The 20,383-nt window shown below is 59.9% G+C and overlaps 1 long non-coding RNA gene across 5 annotated transcripts; it reads left to right on the top strand.

Moving 5' to 3' along the window:
* Positions 1-214: 214 nt before the first annotated feature.
* Positions 215-20,068, top strand: LOC139826231 (uncharacterized). 5 transcript variants are annotated; one of them, XR_011736210.1, is made up of 4 exons: positions 215-539; positions 2,293-2,374; positions 3,516-3,575; positions 19,900-20,068. It is a non-coding gene; the product is annotated as an uncharacterized lncRNA (long non-coding RNA). The 5 variants fall into 5 exon arrangements; XR_011736207.1 differs by having other exon boundaries at positions 19,207-20,068; XR_011736209.1 differs by lacking the exon at positions 19,900-20,068 and adding an exon at positions 18,489-18,888.
* Positions 20,069-20,383: the final 315 nt, after the last annotated feature.

Below are 20,383 nucleotides of genomic sequence, written 5' to 3'. Positions count from 1 at the left end.
CAAGGGGTGCTGTGGGCATCCGAAGCACAAGGGGTGGTCTGGGGTATCCAAAACACAAGGGGTGGTGTGGGCATCCGAAGCACAAGGGGTGGTCTGGGGTATCCAAAGCTCTCCTGGAGCGACTGCTGCTTCTTCTTGCTTTCCATCAGCTTCTTGATGTCTTCCCGCGTGGGGACACGCTCGTCATCTTCGTCATCTTCGTCATCTTCGTCATCTTCGTCATCTTCGTCATCTTCGTCATCTTCGTCATCTTCACCATCAGATTCCGAGGATTCTGGAGGAGCGAACAGAGAGAAATGGGCTGGGGAGGGTCCAGCACCGGCCCTGGCTCTTCCTGCCCAGCATCCCAGGCCCATCCCCAGCTGCTCCAGCTTCATCCAAAAGAGGTGGCGAGCTCCAAAAACTCAGTGGCTCCTCCAAGAGCGTCCAATGGGAAGAGGCCCCAGGCAGAGAAGTCGTGGGCTCAAAGGAAAGCACCACGTTCCGAGGATCTCCAGAGGATCCCTGGCCTGCTCCAGAAGATCCCCATCATCAACAAGGTGAGGTCGTCCATGTTGTTTTCAAAGGCGAGGAGGAGCTCAAGGGCCCTCAGCATCGGGGCTTGCGTGCGGTTATGAGAGGGCAAGGAGGGAAGGAAGGAGGGAAGGAAGGAAGGAAGGAAGGAAGGAAGGAAGGAAGGAAGGAAGGAAGGAAGGAAGGAAGGAAGGAAGGAAGGAAGGAAGGAAGGAAGGAAGGAAGGAAGGAAGGAAGGAAGGAAGGAAGGAAGGAAGGAAGGAACCGGGGGTTCCCATCATTTGGGATAAACCCTAAAAACTCATTAATCACTTTGGTTGGAAAAAAGCACCCACCTCCATAGGACCCCATAGGGACCCATAGAGACCATAGAGGCCCATAGGGAGCCACAGAGCCCCATGGAACCCCATAGAGACCCATAGGGACCGTAAAGCCTGTAGAGACCCATAGGGACCCATAGAGACCCATAGAGCTCCATAGGACCCCATAGGGACCCATAGAGACCATAGAGGCCCATAGGGAGCCGCAGAGCCCCATGGAACCCCATAGGGACCTAGAGAGCTCCATAGGGACCCATAGGGACCCATAGAGCTCCATAGGGACCCATAGAGCCCCATAGGGACCCATAGAGAGGGAGGGTTTTAGGACCCCGGGGGTTCCTGCTGGGCTCAACTATGGCAAGAAAACCTTAACGAATAATTAACCGAATATTAATGAATGCAAAAGGCCAGGAACCAATGAGGAGTGAGCACTGAGCCCTGGGACAGCGGGGACAGGGACAGCGGGAATGCGACCCTGGGACCCATTGACCCCATTGACTCCCATTGACCCCATTGACCCCATTGACTGACCCCATTGACCCCCATTGATCCCCATTGACCGATTGATCCCCATTGACCCATTGATCCCCATTGCCCCCCATTGATCCCCATTGACCCATTGACCCCATTGACCCATTGATCCCCATTGCCCCCCATTGATCCCCATTGACCCATTGACCCCATTGACCCATTGATCCCCATTGACCCCATTGACCCATTGATCCCCATTGACCCCATTGATTCCCATTGACCCATTGACCCCACTGACCCCATTGACCCATTGATCCCCATTGACCCCCATTGAGTCATTGAGTCATTGACTTCATTGACCCCCCATTGACCCCCATTGCCCCCCATTGATCACCATTTATCCCCATTGCCCCCATTGCCCCCCATTGATCCCCATTGCCCCCATTGCCCCCATTGACCCATTGACCCCCATTGCCCCCCATTGACCCCGTTGACCCATTGACTCCCATTGCCCCCATTGACTCCCATTGCCCCCATTGACCCCATTGACCCGTTGACCCATTGACCGCATTGACTCCCATTGCCCCCCATTGACCCCATTGCCCCCCACTGCCCCCATTGCCCCCCACTGCCCCCATTGCCCCCCATTGCCCCCCATTGCCCCCATTGCCCCCCATTGTACCCACTGCCCCCATTGTCCCCCATTGTCCCCCATTGCCCCCCACTGACCCCATTGCCCCCCATTGCCCCCATTGTCCCATTTCAGGTAAAAGAGGACATAAACAAGAGAGAAAAAACAAAACACAACACATTTGGGTACTCCTGGGTCCTTTGGGGCACTCCTGGGTCCCTCCTGAACTCCTGGGTCCTTTGGGGCACTCCTGGGTCCCTCCTGAACTCCTGGGTCCTTTGGGGCACTCCTGGGTCCCTTGGGGTACTCCTGGGTCCCTCCTGAACTCCCCATAGACCCCCATAATTTCCCCCTTAGGGACCCAGGAGTGCCCCATAGTGACCCATAAGTGACTCATGGAGCCCCCTAAGTGTGTTCGGGTCCCTTCGGGTCCCTTCGGGTGAGTGCGGGTCCCACTCGGGTCCCTTCGGGTCCCACTCGGGTCCCTTCGGGTGCGTTCGGGTCCCTTCGGGTGCGTTCGGGTCCCTTCGGGTGCCTTCGGGTCCCCTCGGGTGCGTTCGGGCCCCACTCGGGTCCCTTCGGGTGCGTTCGGGTCCCTTCGGCTCCCCTCGGGTCCCTTCGGCTCCCCTCGGGTCCCTTCGGCTCCCTTCGTGTATCTTCGGCTCCTCTCGGAGCCGCCTCCGCGCACGCCACGCACAGTGGGCGTGGCCACGCACCCCCCCCCGCTTCCCATTGGCCGCCGCCTGAGGAAGGGGGCGTGGCCTCGCTCGCAGCCACCGCCGCGGCGGGAAACGATCGTGAGGCGGGAAAAGGGGAAGAAAGGGGGCGGGGGGAGGAAGAGGAGGGGCCGGGGGGGGAGCGGAACACGGGTTTTGGGGTAAAAAGGGGGGGATTTGGGAGTTTGGCGCCTTTTGGGGCACTTTCGGGTGGGTTCGGGTCCCTTCGGGGAGACTTCGGGTCCTTTCGGGGAGACTTCGGGCCCCTTCGGGGTGGGTTCGGGCCCCTTCGGGTGGGTTCGGGCCCCTTCGGGGACACTTCGGGTCCCTTCGGGTGCGTTCGGGTCCCTTCGGGTGCGTTCGGCTCCACTCGGACCCCTTCGGGTGCGTTCGGGTCCCTTCGGGTGCGTTCGGGTCCCTTCGGGTGGGTTCGGGTCCCTTCGGGTTTGTTCGGCTCCACTCGGGCCCCTTCGGGTGGGTTCGGGTCCCTTCGGGTGCGTTCGGCTCCACTCGGACCCCTTCGGGAAGACTTCGGGTCCCTTCGGGTGCGTTCGGCCCCGGCCGAGACTCGGGCGCCGCTCGGCTCCGCTCGGGCGCCGCTCGGCTCCGCTCGGGCGCCGCTCGGCTCCGCTCGGGCGCCGTTCGGCTCCGCTCGGGCCCATTCGGCTGCGCTCGGCTCTTTCCGTCTCCGCTCGTTTTCCCGCGCTTTCCCTCAGAGCGCGAAGCGAAGCGCGGGGACCCCCGGGGCCGCTTTTTTCGCGCTTTTCCCGAGGTGACAACAGCGGGGGCTTTGGGGACACAGCTCGGGGAGCCTCAGCGGGAGGGTTTTGGGTTGAAAAAGCGCTATTTTGGGTCAATTTTGAGGTGGTTTGTGGCCCTCCCGGCGGGGCAAGATGGCGGCTCCGGACATCGAGGGGCTGCTGGGTGAGTAATGAGGGGGAATTAGGGGTGATTAGCGCGAATTAGGGGGTAATTAGGGGGCAGCGGGGATACGGGGGGGTGGGGGGGGTGTTAATTAGCGCTGCTGAGGGTGTTAATTGTTAATGAATGCAGAGGAGGAGCCGTTGCAGGAGCTGCACCCCGGGCTGGCCCCGCTGAGGGGGATTGGGGGGGTGGGAGCGGAGCTGGAGAGGGAGGTGAGACAGGTAAGGGGGCATTGGGGACAATGGGGACAGAGAGAGAGAGTGTGTGCGGATCAGCAGTGATCACCCCAAACCTGCCCCGCAGACACGGCACCCAAAATCCTGCACCCCAAAATACTCTTCCCAAACCTGCACCCCAGATCCTGACCCCAAGCCCTGCACCAAAACCCTGCCCCTCAATCCTGCATCCACAAATCTTCCACCCCCGATCCTGTCTTCCCAAACCCTGCACCCCAGATCCTGCACCCCCAAATTCGGCCCTACCAAACTCTGCACCCCTAAACCCTACAACTGAAACCTTGCACCCCCTAATCCTGCCCTCCCTACCTTCCTGAACCCCGAAACCTGCACCCCAAACCCTGCATTCCCAAATCTTTCCGTCCTATACCCTCCACCCCTAAACCCTGCCCCCAAACCCTGTACCCCAAAGAATTCCCTCCCAAACCCTGCACCTCCAAATCCTGCACCTCAAAGGCCTGGCAACCCAAGCCCTTCAACCCCATCCCTGCAACACCAAATCCTGTACCCCAAACCCAGCACCCCAGAATCCTGCACCCCAAATCCTGCCTACCAAACCTTTCACTGCAAACCCCTGCACCCCAAGATTGTGCTGCCCTAAACACTGAACCCCCAAATCCTGCAGACCCGGATCCTTGCCTCCCAAGACTCTGCACCCCCAAATCCTGCACCCAAATCTCTCACCCCCACCACCCTGCACTCCCAACCCCTGCACCCCAAAACTCCACACCTCCAAATCCTGAACCCTGAAACCCCGCACTCCCAAATCCTGTGCCCCAGTCCTGTGCACCCCACACTCTGCAACCTTAAATTTCCCCCCAAGCCCCTGCACCCCAAACGCTGCACTCTGAGACCTGACTTCTAAACCCCAAGGGCCCATTGTGACATCCCAGAACCTCCTATTGTCCCCAGGGCCCATTGTGACATCCTGGGGACCCCCATTGTCCCCAGGGCCCATTGTGACATCCTGGGGACCGCCCCTTGTCACTGGGGCCCATTGTGACGTCCCAGGACCCCCCGTTGTCCCCAGGGTTCATTGTGACGTCTTAGGACCCCCCATTGTCCCCAGGGCCCATTGTGACATCCACTGCACCCCCCTGTCCCCAGGGCCCATTGTGACATTCAGGGGACCCCTCTTTGTCCCCAGGGCCCATTCTGACATCCTGGGGACCCCCCCTTGTCCCCAGGGCCCATTGTGACGTCCCAGGACCCCCCATTGTCCCCAGGACCCATTGTGACATTCAGGGGACCCCCTTTGTCACTGGGGCCCACTGTGAAATCCCAGGACCCCCCATTGTCCCCAGGGCCCATTGTGACATCCTGGGGACCCCCCCTTTATCCCCAGTGCCCATTGTGACATCCTGCGGACCCCCCTTTGTCCCCAGGGCCCATTTTGACATTCAGGGGACCCACCATTGTCCTCAGGGCCCATTGTGCGGTCCCAGGACCCCCCATTGTCCCCAGGGCCCATTGTGACATCCTCGGCACCCCCTTGTCCCCAGGGTCCATTGTGACACTATGGGGACCCCCCCTTGTGCCCAGGGCCCATTGTGACACTGTGGGTACCACCCTTGTCTGCAGGGCTCATTGTGACATCCCAGGACCCCCCATTGTCCCCAGGGCCCATTGTGACATTCAGGGGACCCCCCTTGTCCCCAGGGCCCATTCTGATACCGTGGGGACCCCCTTTGTCCCCAGGGCCCATTGTGACATCCTGGGGACCCCCCTTGTCCTCAGGGTCCATTGTGACAGCCCAGGACCCCCCATTGTCCCCAGAGCCCATTGTGACATCCTCGGCACCCCCTTGTCCCCAGGGCCCATTGTGACATCCTGGGGACCCCCCCTTCTTCCCAGGGCCCATTGTGACGTCCCAGGACCCCCCATTGTCCCCAGGGCCCATTCTGACATCCTGGGGATCCCTCCTTGTCCCCAGGGCCCATTGTGACGTCCCAGGACCCCCCATTGTCCCCAGGACCTATTGTGACATTCAGGGGACCCCCTTTGTCACTGGGGCCCATTGTGACACCATGGAGACCCCCGCTTGTCCTCAGGGTCCATTGTGACATCCTGGGCACCCCCCATTTTCCCCAGGACCCATTGTGACATCCTGGCCACCCCCTTGCTCCCAGGGCCCGTTGTGGCACCATGGGGACACCCCCTTTGTCCCCAGGGCCCATTGTGACATCCCAGGACCCCCCTTTGTCCCCAGGGCCCATTGTGACATCCCAGGACCCCCCTTTGACCCCAGGGCCCATTGTGGCACCATGGCAACCCCTTTTGTCCCCAGGGCCCATTGTGACATTCTTGGACCCCACTTTGTCCCCAGGGCCTATTGTGACACCATGGGGACCCCTCCTTGTCACTGGGGACCCATTGTGACACCATGGGGACCCCCCCTTGTCCTCAGGACTCATTCTCACATCCTGGACACCCCCCATTGTCCCCAGGGCCCATTGTAACATCCACTGCACCCCCTTGTCCCCAGGGCCCATTGTGACATTCAGGGGACCCCATTGTCCCCAGGGCCTATTGTGACACCATGGGGACCCCTCCTTGTCACTGGGGACCCATTGTGACACCATGGGGACCCCCCCATGTCCTCAGGACTCATTTTCACATCCTGGGCACCCCCCATTGTCCCCAGGGCCCATTGTGACATCCCAGAACCTCCTATTATCCCCAAGGCCCATTGTGACATCCTGGGGACCCCCATAGTCCCCAGTGCCCATTGTGACATTCCAGGACCCCCCATTGTCCCCAGGGCCCATTGTGACATCCTCGGCACGCCCTTGTCCCCAGGGCCCTTTGTGACATTCAGGGGACCCCTATTTGTCCTCAGGGCCCATTGTGACATCCTGGGGACCCCCCCTTGTCACTGGGGCCCATTGTGATGTCCCAGGACCCCCCATTGTCCCCAGGGCCCATTGTGACAACCTGGGGATCCCTCCTTGTCCCCAGGGCCCATTGTGACGTCCCAGGACCCCACATTGTACCCAGGACCCATTGTGACATTCAGGGGACCCCCTTTGTCACTGGGGCCCATTGTGACGTCCCAGGACCCCCCGTTGTTCCCAGGGCCCATTGTGACATCCTGGGGATCCCTCCTTGTCCCCAGGGCCCATTGTGACACTATGGGGACCCCCCCTTGTTCCCAGGGCCCATTGTGACATCCTGGGTACCACCCTTGTCCGCAGGGCTCATTGTGACGTCCCAGGACCCCCCATTGTCCCCAGGGCCCATTGTGACATTCAGGGGATCCCTCCTTGTCCGCAGGGCCCATTGTGACGTCCCAGGACCCCCCATTGTCCCCAGGGCCCATTGTGACATCCTCTGCACCCCCTTGTCCCCAGGGCCCATTGTGACATTCCGGGGACCCCTGTTTGTTCCCAGGGCCCATTGTGACATCCTGGGGACCCCCTCTTGTCACTGGGGCCCATTGTGACGTCCCAGGACCCCCCATTGTCCCCAGGGCCCATTGTGACATTCAGGGGACCCCTCTTTGTCCCCAGGGCCCATTGTGAAGTCTAAGGACCCCCCATTGTCCCCAGGGCCCATTGTGACATCCTGGGGATCCCTCCTTGTCCCCACGACCCATTGTGACATCCTGGGGACCCTTCTTGTCCCCAGAGCCCATTGTGACATCCAAGGGACCCCCTTTGTCTCCAGGGCCCATTGTGGCACCATGGGGACCCCCTTTGACACTGGGGCCCATTGTGACACCATCGACACCCCCCTTTGTCCCCAGGGCCCATTGTGACTTCCCAGGACCCCCCATTGTCCCTAGAGCCCATTGTGACATTCAGGGGACCCCCTTTGTCACTGGGGCCCATTGTGACATCCCAGGACCCCACATTGTCCCCAGGGCCCATTGTGACATTCAGGGGACACCCCCCTTGTCCCCAGGGCCCATTGTGACGTCCCAGGATCCCCCATTGTCCCCAGGGCCCATGGTGACATCCTGGGGACCTCCTTGTCCGCAGGACCCATCCTGGCACCGTGGGGACCTCCCTTGTCACTGGGGACCCTTTGTGACACCATGGGGACCTCCCATTGTCCTCAGGGCCCATTGAGACATCCTGGGGACCTCCTTTGTCACTGGGGACCCGTTGTGACATCCCAGGAACCCCATTGTCCCAAGGGCCCATTGTGACATCCTAGGGACCTCCCTTTGTCCCCAGGGTTCATTGTGGCACCATGGGGACCCCCTTTGCACTGTGTCACATTGTGATATCCAAGAACCCCACTTTGTCCCCAAGGCCCATTTTGACATCCTGGGGACCCCCTTTCTCCCCAGGGCCCATTGTGACATTCAGGGGACACCCCCCTTGTCCCCAGGGCCCATTGTGACTTCCCAGGACCCCCCATTGTCCGTAGAGCCCATTGTGACATTCAGGGGACCCCCTTTGTCACTGGGGCCCATTGTGACATCCCAGGACCCCACATTGTCCCCAGGGCCCATTGTGACATTCAGGGGACACCCCCCTTGTCCCCAGGGCCCATTGTGACGTCCCAGGATCCCCCATTGTCCCCAGGACCCATTGTGACATTCAGGGGACCCCCTTTGGCACTGGGGCCCATTGTGACATCCCAGGACCCCACATTGTCCCCAGGGCCCATTGTGACATTCAGGGGTCCCCCCCTTGTCCCCAGGACCCATTGTGATGTCCCAGGACCCCTCATTGTCCCCACGGCCCATTGTGACATCCTGGGGACCCCCCTTTGTCACTGGGGCTCATTGAGACATCGTGGGGACCAACTTTGTCCCCAGGGCCCATTGTGACGTCCCAGGACCTCCCGTTGTCCCCAGTGTCCATTGTGACATCCGAGGAGCCCACTTTGTCCCCAGGACCCATTTTGATATTGAGGGGAACCACGTTTGTCCCCAGGGCCCATTGTGACACCATGGGGACCCCCCCTTGTCACTGGGGACCCATTGTGACACCATGGAGACCCCTGCTTGTCCTCAGGGTCCATTGTGACATCTTGGGCACCTCCCATTGTCCCCAGGACCCATTGTGACATCCTGGGGACCCCCTTGCTCCCAGGGCCCATTGTGGCACCATGTGGACATCCCCTTTGTCCCCAGCGCCCATTGTGACATTCCAGGACCCCCCTTTGTCCCCAGGGCCCATTGTGACATCCACTGCACCCCCTTGTCCCCAGGGCCCATTGTGACATTCAGGGGACCCCTCTTTGTCCCCAGGGCCCATTGTGACGTCCCAGGACCCCCCATTGTCCCCAGGGCCCATTGTGACATCCTGGGGATCCCTCCTTGTCCTCAGGGCCCATTGTGACGTCTTAGGACCCCCCATTGTCCCCAGGGCCCATTGTGACATTCAGGGGACGCCTCTTTGAAACCCAGGGCACATTGTGACATCCTGGGGACCCCCCCTTGTCCCCACAGCCCATTGTGACGTCCCAGGACCCCCCATTGTCCCCAGGGCCCATTGTGACATCCTCGGCACCCCCTTGTCCCCAGGGCCCATTGTGACATTCAGGGGACCCCTGTTTGTCCCCAGGGCCCATTGTGACATCCTGGGGACCCCACTTGTCCCCAAGACCCATTGTGACACTATAGGGACCCCCCCTTGTGCCCAGTGACCATTGTGACACCGTGGGTACCACCCTTGTCCGCACGGCCCATTGTGACATCCTAGGGACACCCCCTTGTCTCCAGGGCCCATTGTGACATCCTGGGAATCCCTCCTTGTCCCCAGGGCCCATTTTGACATTCAGGGGACCCCCCATTGTCCCCAGGGCCCATTGTGACATCCTCTGCACCCCCTTGTCCCCAGGGCCCATTGTGACATTCAGGGGACCCCTCTTTGTCCCCAGGGCCCATTGTGACATCCTGGGGATCCCTCGTTGTCCCCAGGGCCCATTGTGACGTCCCAGGACCTCCCATTGTCCCCAGGACCTATTGTGACATTCAGGGGAGCCCCTTTGTCACTGGGGCCCATTGTGACACCATGGAGACCCCCGCTTGTCCTCAGGGTCCATTGTGACATCCTGGGCACCCCCCATTTTCCCCAGGACCCATTGTGACATCCTCTGCACCCCCTTGTCCCCAGGGCCCATTGTGACATTCCGGGGACCCCTGTTTGTTCCCAGGGCCCATTGTGACATCCTGGGGACCCCCTCTTGTCACTGGGGCCCATTGTGACGTCCCAGGACCCCCCATTGTCCCCAGGGCCCATTGTGACATTCAGGGGACCCCTCTTTGTCCCCAGGGCCCATTGTGAAGTCTAAGGACCCCCCATTGTCCCCAGGGCCCATTGTGACATCCTGGGGATCCCTCCTTGTCCCCACGACCCATTGTGACATCCTGGGGACCCTTCTTGTCCCCAGAGCCCATTGTGACATCCAAGGGACCCCCTTTGTCTCCAGGGCCCATTGTGGCACCATGGGGACCCCCTTTGACACTGGGGCCCATTGTGACACCATCGACACCCCCCTTTGTCCCCAGGGCCCATTGTGACTTCCCAGGACCCCCCATTGTCCCTAGAGCCCATTGTGACATTCAGGGGACCCCCTTTGTCACTGGGGCCCATTGTGACATCCCAGGACCCCACATTGTCCCCAGGGCCCATTGTGACATTCAGGGGACACCCCCCTTGTCCCCAGGGCCCATTGTGACGTCCCAGGATCCCCCATTGTCCCCAGGGCCCATGGTGACATCCTGGGGACCTCCTTGTCCGCAGGACCCATCCTGGCACCGTGGGGACCTCCCTTGTCACTGGGGACCCTTTGTGACACCATGGGGACCTCCCATTGTCCTCAGGGCCCATTGAGACATCCTGGGGACCCCCTTTGTCACTGGGGACCCGTTGTGACATCCCAGGAACCCCATTGTCCCAGGGGCCCATTGTGACATCCTAGGGACCTCCCTTTGTCCCCAGGGTTCATTGTGGCACCATGGGGACCCCCTTTGCACTGTGTCACATTGTGATATCCAAGAACCCCACTTTGTCCCCAAGGCCCATTTTGACATCCTGGGGACCCCCTTTCTCCCCAGGGCCCATTGTGACATTCAGGGGACACCCCCCTTGTCCCCAGGGCCCATTGTGACTTCCCAGGACCCCCCATTGTCCGTAGAGCCCATTGTGACATTCAGGGGACCCCCTTTGTCACTGGGGCCCATTGTGACATCCCAGGACCCCACATTGTCCCCAGGGCCCATTGTGACATTCAGGGGACACCCCCCTTGTCCCCAGGGCCCATTGTGACGTCCCAGGATCCCCCATTGTCCCCAGGACCCATTGTGACATTCAGGGGACCCCCTTTGGCACTGGGGCCCATTGTGACATCCCAGGACCCCACATTGTCCCCAGGGCCCATTGTGACATTCAGGGGTCCCCCCCTTGTCCCCAGGACCCATTGTGATGTCCCAGGACCCCTCATTGTCCCCACGGCCCATTGTGACATCCTGGGGACCCCCCTTTGTCACTGGGGCTCATTGAGACATCGTGGGGACCAACTTTGTCCCCAGGGCCCATTGTGACGTCCCAGGACCTCCCGTTGTCCCCAGTGTCCATTGTGACATCCGAGGAGCCCACTTTGTCCCCAGGACCCATTTTGATATTGAGGGGAACCACGTTTGTCCCCAGGGCCCATTGTGACACCATGGGGACCCCCCCTTGTCACTGGGGACCCATTGTGACACCATGGAGACCCCTGCTTGTCCTCAGGGTCCATTGTGACATCTTGGGCACCTCCCATTGTCCCCAGGACCCATTGTGACATCCTGGGGACCCCCTTGCTCCCAGGGCCCATTGTGGCACCATGTGGACATCCCCTTTGTCCCCAGCGCCCATTGTGACATTCCAGGACCCCCCTTTGTCTCCAGGGCCCATTGTGACATCCACTGCACCCCCTTGTCCCCAGGGCCCATTGTGACATTCAGGGGACCCCTCTTTGTCCCCAGGGCCCATTGTGACGTCCCAGGACCCCCCATTGTCCCCAGGGCCCATTGTGACATCCTGGGGATCCCTCCTTGTCCTCAGGGCCCATTGTGACGTCTTAGGACCCCCCATTGTCCCCAGGGCCCATTGTGACATTCAGGGGACGCCTCTTTGAAACCCAGGGCACATTGTGACATCCTGGGGACCCCCCCTTGTCCCCACAGCCCATTGTGACGTCCCAGGACCCCCCATTGTCCCCAGGGCCCATTGTGACATCCTCGGCACCCCCTTGTCCCCAGGGCCCATTGTGACATTCAGGGGACCCCTGTTTGTCCCCAGGGCCCATTGTGACATCCTGGGGACCCCACTTGTCCCCAGGACCCATTGTGACACTATAGGGACCCCCCCTTGTGCCCAGTGACCATTGTGACACCGTGGGTACCACCCTTGTCCGCACGGCCCATTGTGACATCCTAGGGACACCCCCTTGTCTCCAGGGCCCATTGTGACATCCTGGGAATCCCTCCTTGTCCCCAGGGCCCATTTTGACATTCAGGGGACCCCCCATTGTCCCCAGGGCCCATTGTGACATCCTCTGCACCCCCTTGTCCCCAGGGCCCATTGTGACATTCAGGGGACCCCTCTTTGTCCCCAGGGCCCATTGTGACATCCTGGGGATCCCTCGTTGTCCCCAGGGCCCATTGTGACGTCCCAGGACCTCCCATTGTCCCCAGGACCTATTGTGACATTCAGGGGAGCCCCTTTGTCACTGGGGCCCATTGTGACACCATGGAGACCCCCGCTTGTCCTCAGGGTCCATTGTGACATCCTGGGCACCCCCCATTTTCCCCAGGACCCATTGTGACATCCTGGCCACCCCCTTGCTCCCAGGGCCCGTTGTGGCACCATGGGGACACCCCCTTTGTCCCCAGGACCCATTGTGACATCCCAGGACCCCCCTTTGTCCCCAGGGCCATTGTAGCACCATGGGGACCCCCTTTGACCCCAGGGCCCATTGTGGCACCATGGCAACCCCTTTTGTCCCCAGGGCCCATTGTGACATTCTTGGACCCCACTTTGTCCCCAGGGCCTATTGTGACACCATGGGGACCCCTCCTTGTCACTGGGGACCCATTGTGACACCATGGGGACCCCCCCTTGTCCTCAGGACTCATTCTCACATCCTGGACACCCCCCATTGTCCCCAGGGCCCATTGTGACATCCACTGCACCCCCTTGTCCCCAGGGCCCATTGTGACATTCAGGGGACCCCTCTTTGTCCCCAGGGCCCATTGTGACATCCTGGGGACCCCCCCTTGTCCCCAGGGCCCATTGAGACGTCCCAGGACCCCCCACTGTCCCCAGGGCCCATTGTGACATTCAGGGGACCCCCTTTGTCTTCAGGGCCCATTCTGATACCGTGGGGACCCCCCATTGTCCCCAGGGCCCATTGTGACATGCTGGGGACCCTCCTTGTCCCCAGAGCCCATTGTGACATCCAGGGGACCCCCTTTGTCCCCAGGACCCATTGTGGCACCATGAGGACCCTCTTTGTCACTGGGGCCCATTGTGACATCCAGGGGACCCCCTTTGTCCCCAGGGCCCATTGTGACATCCTGGGGACCCCCCATTGTCCCCAGGGCCCATTGTGACATCCTCTGCACCCCCTTGTCCCCAGGGCCCATTGTGACGTCCCAGGACCTCCCGTTGTCCCCAGTGTCCATTGTGACATCCGAGGAGCCCACTTTGTCCCCAGGACCCATTTTGATATTGAGGGGAACCACGTTTGTCCCCAGGGCCCATTGTGACACCATGGGGACCCCCCCTTGTCACTGGGGACCCATTGTGACACCATGGAGACCCCTGCTTGTCCTCAGGGTCCATTGTGACATCTTGGGCACCTCCCATTGTCCCCAGGACCCATTGTGACATCCTGGGGACCCCCTTGCTCCCAGGGCCCATTGTGGCACCATGTGGACATCCCCTTTGTCCCCAGCGCCCATTGTGACATTCCAGGACCCCCCTTTGTCCCCAGGGCCCATTGTGACATCCACTGCACCCCCTTGTCCCCAGGGCCCATTGTGACATTCAGGGGACCCCTCTTTGTCCCCAGGGCCCATTGTGACGTCCCAGGACCCCCCATTGTCCCCAGGGCCCATTGTGACATCCTGGGGATCCCTCCTTGTCCTCAGGGCCCATTGTGACGTCTTAGGACCCCCCATTGTCCCCAGGGCCCATTGTGACATTCAGGGGACGCCTCTTTGAAACCCAGGGCACATTGTGACATCCTGGGGACCCCCCCTTGTCCCCACAGCCCATTGTGACGTCCCAGGACCCCCCATTGTCCCCAGGGCCCATTGTGACATCCTCGGCACCCCCTTGTCCCCAGGGCCCATTGTGACATTCAGGGGACCCCTGTTTGTCCCCAGGGCCCATTGTGACATCCTGGGGACCCCACTTGTCCCCAGGACCCATTGTGACACTATAGGGACCCCCCCTTGTGCCCAGTGACCATTGTGACACCGTGGGTACCACCCTTGTCCGCACGGCCCATTGTGACATCCTAGGGACACCCCCTTGTCTCCAGGGCCCATTGTGACATCCTGGGAATCCCTCCTTGTCCCCAGGGCCCATTTTGACATTCAGGGGACCCCCCATTGTCCCCAGGGCCCATTGTGACATCCTCTGCACCCCCTTGTCCCCAGGGCCCATTGTGACATTCAGGGGACCCCTCTTTGTCCCCAGGGCCCATTGTGACATCCTGGGGATCCCTCGTTGTCCCCAGGGCCCATTGTGACGTCCCAGGACCTCCCATTGTCCCCAGGACCTATTGTGACATTCAGGGGAGCCCCTTTGTCACTGGGGCCCATTGTGACACCATGGAGACCCCCGCTTGTCCTCAGGGTCCATTGTGACATCCTGGGCACCCCCCATTTTCCCCAGGACCCATTGTGACATCCTGGCCACCCCCTTGCTCCCAGGGCCCGTTGTGGCACCATGGGGACACCCCCTTTGTCCCCAGGACCCATTGTGACATCCCAGGACCCCCCTTTGTCCCCAGGGCCATTGTAGCACCATGGGGACCCCCTTTGACCCCAGGGCCCATTGTGGCACCATGGCAACCCCTTTTGTCCCCAGGGCCCATTGTGACATTCTTGGACCCCACTTTGTCCCCAGGGCCTATTGTGACACCATGGGGACCCCTCCTTGTCACTGGGGACCCATTGTGACACCATGGGGACCCCCCCTTGTCCTCAGGACTCATTCTCACATCCTGGACACCCCCCATTGTCCCCAGGGCCCATTGTGACATCCACTGCACCCCCTTGTCCCCAGGGCCCATTGTGACATTCAGGGGACCCCTCTTTGTCCCCAGGGCCCATTGTGACATCCTGGGGACCCCCCCTTGTCCCCAGGGCCCATTGAGACGTCCCAGGACCCCCCACTGTCCCCAGGGCCCATTGTGACATTCAGGGGACCCCCTTTGTCTTCAGGGCCCATTCTGATACCGTGGGGACCCCCCATTGTCCCCAGGGCCCATTGTGACATGCTGGGGACCCTCCTTGTCCCCAGAGCCCATTGTGACATCCAGGGGACCCCCTTTGTCCCCAGGACCCATTGTGGCACCATGAGGACCCTCTTTGTCACTGGGGCCCATTGTGACATCCAGGGGACCCCCTTTGTCCCCAGGGCCCATTGTGACATCCTGGGGACCCTCCTTGTCCCCAGAGCCCATTGTGACATCCCAGGACCCCACTTTGTCCCCAGGGCTTATTGTGACGCCATGGGGATCTCCCTTGTCCCCAGGGCCCATTGTGACATCCCATGACCCCCCTTTGTCCCCAGTGCTATTGTGAAATCCTGGGGACCCCTTTTGTCCCCAGGGCCCATTGTGACACCATGGGGAACCCCTTTGTCACTGGGGCCATTGTGACATTCCAGGATTTCACTTTGTCCCCAGGGCTCGTTCTGACACCTTGGGGACTCCCATTGTCCCCAGGGCCCATTGTGACATCCTGGGCAACCCCATTGTCCCCAGGGCCCATTGTGACATCCTGGGGACCCCCATTGTCCCCAAGGCCCATTGTGACATTCCAGGACCCCCCATTGTCCCCAGGGCCCATTGTGACATCCACTGCACCCCCTTGTGCCCAGGGCCCATTGTGACATTCAGGGGACCCCTCTTTGTCCCCAGGGCCCATTGTGACGTCCTGGGGACCCCTCCTTGTCCCCAGGGCCCATTGTGACGTCCCAGGACCCGCCATTGTCCCCAGGGCCCATTGTGACATCCTGGGAATCCCTCCTTGTCCCCAGGGCCCATCGTGACGTGCCAGGACCCCCATTTTCCCCAGGGCCCATTGTGACATCCTCGGCACCCCCTTGTCCCCAGGGCCCATTGTGACATTCAGGGGACCCCTCTTTGTCCCCAGGGCCCATTGTGACATCCTGGGGACCCCCCCTTGTTCCCAGGGCCCACTGTGACGTCCCAGGACCCGCCATTGTCCCCAGGGCCCTGTGTGACATCCTGGGGTGCCCTCGTTGTCCCCAGGGCCCATTGTGACGTCCCAGGACCCCCCATTGTCCCCAGAGCCCATTGTGACATCCAGGGGACGCTCTTTGTCACTGGGGCCCATTGTGGCACCATGAGGACCCTCTTTGTCACTGGGGCCCGTTGTGACATCCCAGGACCCCCCCTGGTCCCCAGGGCCCATTGTGACATCTGGGGGACCCCCCTTGTCCTCAGGGTCCATTGTGACAGCCCAGGACCTTACTTTGTCCCCAGGGCCCATTGCGATATCTGGGGAACCCCTTGTCCCCAGGGCCCATTGTGACACCATGGGGACCCCCCTTTGTCGCCAGGGCCCATTGTGACATCCTGGGGTCCCCCCTTTGTCCCCAGGGCCCATTGAAATGTCCCAGGACCACCCTTTGTCCCCAGGGCTTATTGTGACACCATGGGGATCTCCCTTGTCCCCAGGGCCCATTGTGACATCCCACGACCCCCCTTTGCCCCAGTGCTATTGTGAAATCCTGGGGACCCCTTTTGTCCCCAGGGCCCATTGTGGCACCATGGGGAACCCCTTTGTCACTGGGGCCCATTGTGACATTCCAGGATTCCACTTTGTCCCCAGGGCTCGTTCTGAACACCTTGGGGCCTCCCATTGTCCCCAGGGCCCATTGTGACATCTGGGGGACGCCCTTGTCCCCAGGACCCATCGTGGCACCGTGGGGACCCTCCTTGTCACTTGGGCCCATTGTGACACCATGGGGACCTCCCCTTTGTCCCCAGTGCCCATTGTGACATCCTGCGGACCCCCCTTTGTCCCCAGGGCCCATTTTGACATTCAGGGGACCCACCATTGTCCTCAGGGCCCATTGTGAGGTCCCAGGACCCCCCATTGTCCCCAGGGCCCATTGTGACATCCTGTGGACCCCACTTGTCCCCAGGGTCCATTGTGACACTATGGGGACCCCCCCTTGTGCCCAGGGCCCATTGTGACACCGTGGGTACCACCCTTGTCTGCAGGGCTCATTGTGACATCCCAGGACCCCCCATTGTCCCCAGGGCCCATTGTGACATTCAGGGGACCCCCCTTGTCCCCAGGGCCCATTCTGACACCGTGGGGGCCCCCTTTGTCCCCAGGGCCCATTGTGACATCCTGGGGACCCTCCTTGTCCCCAGAGCCCATTGTGACATCCAGGGGACCCCCTTTGTCCCCAGGGCCCATTGTGGCACCATAGGGACCCCCTTTGTCACTGGGGCCCATTGTGAGATTCCAGGACCCCCGCTTTGTCCCCAGGGCCCATTGTGACATCCTGGGGACCCCCTTTGTCCCAAGACTTCATTGTGACATCCTGGGGACCCCCCTTGTCCTCAGGGTCCATTGTGACAGCCCAGGACCTTACATTGTCCCCAGGGCCCATTGTGATATCTGGGGGACCCCCTTGTTCCCAAGGCCCATTGTGACACCCTGGGGACTCCCATTGTCCCCAGGGCCCATTGTGACATCCCAGGACCCCCCATTGTCCCCAGTGCCCATTGTGACATCCTCGGCACCCCCTTGTCCCCAGGGCCCATTGTGACATTCAGGGGACCCCCCTTTGTCCCCAGGGCCCATTGTGACATCCTGGGGACCCCCCCTTGTCCCCAGGGCCCATTGTGATGTCCCAGGACCCCCCATTGTTCCCAGGACCCATTGTGACACTATGGGGACCCCCCGTTGTGCCCAGGGCCCATTGTGACACCGTGGGTACCACCCTTGTCCGCAGGGCTCATTGAGACATCCCAGGACCCCCCATTGTCCCCAGGGCCCATTGTGACATTCAGGGGACCCCCCTTTATCCCCAGGGCCCATTCTGATACCGTGGGGACCCCCTTTGTCCCCAGGGCCCATTGTGACATCCTGGGGACCCACCCTTGTCCCCAGGGCCCATTGTGACGTCCCAGGACCCCCCATTGTCCCCAGGGCCCATTGTGAAATTCAGGGGACCCCAACTTGTCCCCAGGGCCCATTGTGACATCCTGGGGACCCCATTGTCACCAGAGCCCATTCTGATATCCTGGCGACCGCCCTTTGTCCCCAGGGCTCATTGTGACATCCCAGGACCCCCGGTTGTCCCCAGGGCCCATTGTGACATCCCAGGACCCCCTTTGTCCCTGTCGAGGGTTAGGATTGCGGGGTGACAATCAAACCCTGGCAGATGTGTTGTCAACCTCCTCTCCCCCCCAATTCCCCCTTTTGCCCCTCCCTCTCCCCCCTTCCCACTCAGCACAGGCGATCGGGAGGGGAAGAAGCACAGAGGGGAGAGAGCTGGAAAAGTTCAAGATGTTTTACTGATGCTACTGATGAGAACAGAGAAAATGATACAAATATACAAAACCCATCTTGTAAGTCTGAGCAACTGCAGAGCCAGCACCCAAAGTCCTGGATCAGACTCTGCAGCCAACCGGAGCTGGATTCAGTCTCTCACTGGCCTCCGTTCGCAGGGACGACCAGCAAGGTCCTCTCCTGATGTCGGCCATGAGGAAAAAAGGGAGAAAGGGAAAAGGGGCGAGATCCTCGTGATCTCCCACTTTTATATGAAGTATTCACGTGAATGGAATGTTATTCACCGTTGGTCAGTCTCTCGATCACCAGTTTCTCGTTGCCCCTCTCGCGAGATGTCCATCTGTGCTTGTCAATAAGTTTCCATTCCCTTGCTGGGTTTAACCAAAACATGTGTCTGGTTCTCCAGGAAAATGCAGCTGACATGAAGGCTTTGGCTGACAGGCAAATTCACTAAAAGAGAAACTTGTTTTTACCAAAACCAGGACATTCCACCCCTTATCATATGACATTCACTGAATACTTAAACCTTATCAATACAATCTATCAATACAATCTAATTAATCACTACTACTATATATATATACATATGTACATATATACACAGGAGTAATTAATCAGTGGACCATCCTTTGAAAAGTTCATTAAGTTCATTTTGTCACCACAGTCTCCCAGGGCAGGGAAAATGGTCCAAGTGCATCTCATGACCCCTGTTGGTGGGTTAAGGACACCAACTTCCAAGAAGGTGTCGGGCGCCACTCGAAGAAGCCAGCGCTGGTTTCATCACCATTGTCTTGATCTGAAAGACACTTATTAAACATTGTTAGTGCGGCAATTCACATCGTACAGTTCAGCATTGCACATTTTCACCTAAAATCAAATCCCCTTGAGGTGCACACCGAACTTCTCCATCCTTAAGCATCACCCACCAGGTGCTGCCAGGTCCCTGGGCAAAAACAATCCCACGAATAGGTTTGCCTGTGCCCGAGGCAGGAGGAACCCAGACTGCCTTTCCTAACATATTTTCCATGTGTACTACAGGGACTTTATCTCCTTCCACAGTCCATAGAATTTCTGATTGGGCAGGCCCGGCTCGATTGGTTGATCCCCTGGTGTTGACCAACCAAGTGGCTTTTGCTAAATGTGAATCCCAGTTTTTAAAGGCTCCACCACCAAGTGCCTTTAGTGTAGTTTTTAACAAACCATTGTACCTTTCAGTTTTCCCAGAGGCTGGTGCATGATATGGAATATGATACACCCACTCAATACCATGTTCTTTGGCCCAATTGTCTATAATACTGGTTTTGAAATGAGTACCATTGTCTGATTCAATTCTTTCTGGCGTACCCGGCCACCAAAGGACTTGCTTCTCAAGGCCCAAGATGGTATTTCGGGCTGTAGCAGGAGGTACGGCAGATGTTTCCAACCATCCAGTGGTTGCTTCCACCATTGTAAGTACATAACGCTTACCTTGGCGTGTTTGTGGAAGTGTAATATAATCAATCTGCCAAGCTTCTCCATACTTACACTTTAACCATCGCCCCCCACATAAGGACCCCCCATCTAAGGACCCCCCAGTTGTGCCCAGGGCTCATTCTAACATATCAGGACCCCCCGTCATCCCCAGGGCCCATTGTGACATCCTGGGGACCTCCCTTTGTCCCCAGGGCCCATTTTGACACCGTGGGTATCCCCCTTGTCCCCAGGGCCCATTGTGACATCCTGGGGACCCCCAGTTGTCCCCAGGACCCATTGTGACAACCTGGGGACCAACCTTTGTCCCTAGGGCCCATTGTGACATTCCAGGACCCCCCATTGTCCCCAGAGCCCATTGTGACATCCTG

Source organism: Patagioenas fasciata, chromosome 37 (assembly GCF_037038585.1).
Source record: "Patagioenas fasciata isolate bPatFas1 chromosome 37, bPatFas1.hap1, whole genome shotgun sequence".
Lineage (NCBI taxonomy): Eukaryota > Metazoa > Chordata > Aves > Columbiformes > Columbidae > Patagioenas > Patagioenas fasciata.
The sequence above is the reverse complement of the archived record's forward strand: the minus strand, read 5'-3'. Positions and strand labels throughout refer to the sequence as shown.